This window comes from Lathyrus oleraceus, chromosome 2 (genome assembly GCF_024323335.1).
Source record: "Lathyrus oleraceus cultivar Zhongwan6 chromosome 2, CAAS_Psat_ZW6_1.0, whole genome shotgun sequence".
In the NCBI taxonomy this organism is placed as follows: Eukaryota; Viridiplantae; Streptophyta; class Magnoliopsida; order Fabales; family Fabaceae; genus Lathyrus; species Lathyrus oleraceus.
Genome location: NC_066580.1, coordinates 424,178,638 through 424,184,400, shown reverse-complemented (window position 1 = coordinate 424,184,400; position 5,763 = coordinate 424,178,638). Strand labels below are relative to the sequence as shown.

The window sequence follows — 5,763 nt, the reverse complement described above, 5'->3', positions numbered from 1 at the left end:
CGTTGGGCTTTTCAGTCATATCCACATTCATTCCACAAGAAAATACACATTTTTACCTAAGTTGACTTTTGGTCCATTGTTGACCTTTTGGTCAACCATCTAACCAAAATCATTTCTTAATCATTTTCATATTTTTTAATCAATTTTTTTTATCATTTCCATACTTTAAATCCAATTCTTAAAACCAAGTGCTATTCTTAAAACCAATTCCTAAATCCACTATCCAATACAAAAATCCATATTTCAATCCATAATCAATATCCATTTATTTTTGCAACCAAATCCATATCCAATTCATTATCCATTTACCGTTTTTGTAAAAATGAATACCCATTAGAGATGCTTAAGGCCACATGAAAAATTGAGAAATTATCAGGGGAGTATGTTCGGAAATTGGTGGAAGAGGCATCGCCGTTTGTTTTGAGAAATGGCCCCGTGTGAGCAACTGTTTTGGTATTGAATTATTACTTGATAGTATCATGAAAGGTTACTCAATAAGGCTCCATTCAAAAGCAAAACGAGTGTTACAGTTACCAACAGCAAAACTGCATAACCGCAGTTGCGTAAAGCCATTAAACCAAATTTAGTTTTTCATTCAAATTTCCCTTTAAACCATACAATACTTCAATCCAAAATTACATTATAATGGCCATCTTCCAAAGGCACATTACAAATATTCTACGCAACAATAAATTCCAAATAAAAATACATTACAACATTACATAAAACCTACAACTATAAATCCAAGCCAAATCCAAAGCCCGATTCCGCTTAACCGTAAGACAACCACCGAGTAATTCCATGACCAAGGAGCCCGATTGATGTCAACCTGTAAAGAAATCCAAAATAAAATAACATGTAATAAAATCCAAGTGATTTAACCCATAGCAATAAGTTCTAATGTCCCTATCCTAGTTATCCAAACAATTATCCTTACATTGCAACCTTTTTCCCACAGTTGCAGCAACCGCAACAAACAACCAAAAACCTGCAGAACAAAACGAGACCACGTGTCAAAACACAACAAGTGAAATTCCAATACACAAAGGAAAAGGAAAATAGAACTGCAAGAATAAGAAGAAGGTCTCAGAATACCTGGAAAATCGAAAACAGAATGTAACAGAAATTTGAAGCCAACAACACTCTAACCACCATTCATATTTGCCTAACACTGCATAAATCACCTACTATTTCAACCAAGCTCCTAACAGAATCGAAACCAAATTCTTCAACAAAGACTCCTCCCAACTTCAACCTCGATCATCCCTTCAACATAACTGCCACAACCGATTCTAAACAGGCAACCACAACAAACATTAACTCTTCAATCCTAAAACCTGCATAAATTCACAAAAAAACTGCCATAATAAAACACCTTCTAATACATCCTGCAAGGGAATGAATTCAAGAACCCCCCTCTTTAAAACAGAAGCAACAATACCTTTAACAGAAATTGAAAAAGCCAACTGTGACAACCAAAACAGATCCGGCAACTGTCAAAACAAACTTGAACTGAATTCCAACTGTCTTCAACCGTCCTAACCGCCTAACCAATTCCAACTGTCGCCAACTATCATTGAATCTAACCAACTTCTAACCCACTCAATAACTCCTGTAACCACCAACTTGACCGAATTTCAAAACCTGAGAAAAACTTCTCAATAAAAGCACAACTCTTCACCCTGCAACAGACTTCTCCTCATTCTTCTAAACCACCTTCACCCTTTCCATCATCTTCACCATCATTCAACAGGTATTCACTCTCCATCCCCAAAAACCCTTCAATCCCCAAAAACCCTTCAATCCCCATCGATACCTCCTCCTCTGCAGAACCAATACGTCAAGAAATTCAATCCAACCTCAACTTCCAACCTCACCCCTTCCATCACCGAAATCAATCATGAGTAACTCATTACCACGCTCAACCCCTCAATAGTAACTCAGGCCACAAAACACAGAGAACCTTCTAAACCGAAATCCAGAACCAAACCCCAACCTCCTTCAAAAACCACCAAAAATCTACAACCATTCAGAAGGAAATTATCAACAACTCCTCATAAGACAGATAGCAGAAAATGCAAGAAAATCGGGGGAAAACGAAAAGCAACAGAAGCAGATCGAGAAAAGAAGAAGCACGCATTGGAAATAGGAAAAGGAAAGCTGGAGGGTACCTAGAAAATAAACCCACGGGAACTAAGGCTTCATCATCGACCGAATCGATTCGCAACCATGGAAGCATCCCCGCCATCTCAGAACATAATACCGTGAAATCTGAATCTCCGTCGTCAACGGTCCATAGCGAATCGAACAACAACAACGATACGAAGTGAGAAACGGATAGAAGCGTAGTGGAATTTCTCGTTTATTTCGCGTGCCACCGAGTTCGGCATTGACGGTGAGTTTATCTCGCGCGTTGAAACGAACATTTTCGCTGCTCTATTTGAACGTGAGAGCATGTTCTTGATTACTTATGCAACCCTATTTTTGGTGTTTGAATACTTGGGCCTTTGGCCCAAGCAACAGGTCAGTTCGTGATCCATCTACCCATCCAATCACTTCCCACACCCCTAACCTAATGTTCATGCTAACCGTCATTAAAACCCCATTAATCCATGATTAGCCTAATTAAACTATTTTTATCTTGCTAAGATCCAGCTGATTAGATTGTTTTTATCTTGTCCTTGTTAAGATTAGGTAAATTTCTTGAGTTTTGATTTTAGACATTAGGATTTAATTTCATTTTAATTTATTCATTACCTATAGTTAATTAGAAATTAGGTTTACTCAAGTTTTAGATTAGATTTAGTTTCCTCTTAATTTTCCAGAATTAATATTCTATGATTAACCATGTTATGATTAGGTTTTCGTCATTAGATTTTGGTTATTTCATTTTGTGGATTTTGTGTGGATTAAGATAGTTAGATATTGATTTTTTCATGACTAAACTTTAGACTAAATTTCCACTCAATTCAATTTGTGCGATCGTGTCCATTAGGTTCAATTCTTGAATTTGGATTGGTAATTTTCCCATTCGATTGATTGTGATTCTACTTCAGGTTTAGGTAGATTTAACCTTTTGAATTAATATTCACTTTAATTGTCCATTTAATCGATTCGTTGTTTTATGATCATTTTGATTAAATTGAAAATCCCATTTCAATTTAGGTGATGAATACTTTGTATGTCTAATTCCATTTGTCGTGATCATAGGGTAGATCTTTGAATGTTTCTCATTGATTAATCCATTACCTTTTGAATCGATTTTAACCATTTTACATACTTACATATTGTTGCTTCATTTACATTCATTCGACTTTATCTCATGCTAATTCGTTTGTTACCTTGTGTTGCCACATATGGCATGGAGATGCAAGCTCACTCCTAGCTAGCCATGCTCCTAACCATTTCGTTTTATTCAATAACTTTTTATTGTTTGAAGTACCATGTCACTTGTATGCCTTAGGCATGGTACATAGTTAATATTCTATAACTTGTATTTTCCCTTCATGCATTTAGATTGTATTGTGTAGATCCCCCCATTGTGGGTTAAATGTTCCCCCTCCCCTTAATCATGTAATAACCTAGATTTATTTCTTCCTAGTTAGTTTACTATGCATGTTAATAACCAAGATAAAATATAAAACGATAAACCAAAACATTTCAAAAGAAACAAAAGGTACTTGATTCAATGTCAAGTTGTTTTCCAAATAAAACTCACACCATTGCAACGTGAATACTTGATCCAATATCAACTATCCCTCATCCACTCCATGATCAATTTTAACATCTCTTCTCCATTCTCCTCTCAACCTTCATCATATCTCTCACCTCCATTTTTCACTCACTATTTTCATAATAAATTCAAACGCTTGATTCAACGTCAAGTTCCTTTTTCAAAACTACTTTCATAACAAATTGGAATGCCAAATCGGGTGTACATGTTTGTACACAACATTTGATTAATTGGGTTGTCGATCGTACCTAGCCTGAGGACCCGACACTTGTCTTTCCCCCTTAAAACATCTAATGATTCAAACAAGTTAGATCTATGTTCTATGAGGATGAAAAAGAATAGTTAGGACTTCATTGTCCTCTCAATTCCCAAGTACTTTGATCGTTGGCCGTACTTAGTCAAGGGTTAGAGACTTGTCTCCCTCTAAGTTCCGAAGAATAGACTTGCCAAATTATTTTCACAATTCAAATCTCTTTTTTGGACGAAAAAGAGTGGTTAGGACAACATTGTCCTCTCAACTCCCGAGTTATTGGACCGTTGACTGTATCTAGCCAAGGGTCTAATGCTCGTCTCCATGCATAAAATCGACCCCAACAAATCAAATCATTTTTTGCCTTAGTGCACTCTATTCAAAACCTTTCGAAAAGGACGTGTTACTTCTGTTCTACCATGAATGAAGCTTAGACGTCTATGTGCGAGCAAGTAATCTTTAATTACTAGAGTGCGAACCAAGCGTATCCACTTTACCGCAAACAAGCAAATACTTTCCGCTCCCATGATAGAGTATATAAGAAAGTGAACAGTAGCACACGAACCTCAATACTGTTCAGTAAAAACAACCAAACAAATACGTCATTTTTGAGCTGAACTACGTGAAATTCTAGTTATCAGACTTTAGATGTCACACGGGTTGTTATGACATCCAATTCTGCACAGACAAGAATTATGCAGAACTTAAAAGTAAGTGCAGTAAATAACACAAGTAATTGTTTACCCAGTTCAGTCCAACATGACCTACATCTGGGGGCTACCAAGCCAGGGAGGAAATCCACTATCAGTAGTATTAATTCAAAGCTAAACTCACCCGTTTACAACTCTTCACTTAATCCCTACCCAATGCAATTTCAATCTTACTCTAAGATCAGAGTTCCTACTCACTCCCCCTCAATCACCTCAGTGATTACTACCTTTAATCAATATTAAAGACAATTTTGAAGTCACACTTCAAACAACTCTTGATTGTGCTTAACAGCTTTAATCAAGATACACAGCACTCACGCTTAAAAGCTTTGAGCGACACAACACTTACAACTCAATGAACACCCTATGCCAAAGCAATCATCTACGTGATAATGGCTTGGCTTACAAGATATGTCTAATACAAGACTCACAAAAATACAGCAGTGAAGTATGATAGACACACTAAATCTTCACGCCTCAAAATCCCCAGTTCTGAATGAAGGAACGACTTCCTTTTATATTGCAGTACTTGGGCCTTTGCACTTGTATTCTCCTGAATTTAAGGTCACGCGAGTTCCCCTAAATTCCACATCTAGGTTACTAACAAATAGGCTATTTGTTAGGTTCATTAAATGTAGCTTGGTTGTTGATTTCCTGGATTTTCTCTCAGCTGTTGAATCCCTGAAGAATAGCCTGAGAAAAAGTTGAAATAGAAAACTGAACAACCTACAATATAGCATATGCTGTCAGGAATGAATGTCACGACATTCAGCTTGACATCAAGGATCATATGCTAAGTCTGTTTTTCCAGAAAATAGACTGTACAATTTTGCTGACCTGTATATGACCAAAATGACCATACTACAGTAACAGCTTACATTAATAAATGTCAAAGTATCCAATTTAACATTTACACATTTGGCCTTAAGTCAGTTTTGTTATCCTCTTGAAGAACATACTAAGAAACATGCTGAAGTATAGCAGAACACCACTCTGTCTATTGTTCAGTATATGCTGTCAATGATGAATGTCATAACATCCAGTTTCACATTCAGTCAGTAGGCCTTATG

At 36.6% G+C, this 5,763-nt stretch overlaps 1 long non-coding RNA gene across 2 annotated transcripts; it reads right to left on the bottom strand.

The window, feature by feature from the left end:
• Positions 1-572: 572 nt before the first annotated feature.
• Positions 573-2,461, bottom strand: LOC127119904 (uncharacterized). 2 transcript variants are annotated; one of them, XR_007802933.1, is made up of 5 exons: positions 2,172-2,461; positions 1,442-2,019; positions 1,096-1,337; positions 938-988; positions 573-829 (listed from the first exon to the last, which is right to left on the bottom strand). It is a non-coding gene; the product is annotated as an uncharacterized LOC127119904 (long non-coding RNA). The 2 variants fall into 2 exon arrangements; XR_007802932.1 differs by having other exon boundaries at positions 573-988.
• Positions 2,462-5,763: the final 3,302 nt, after the last annotated feature.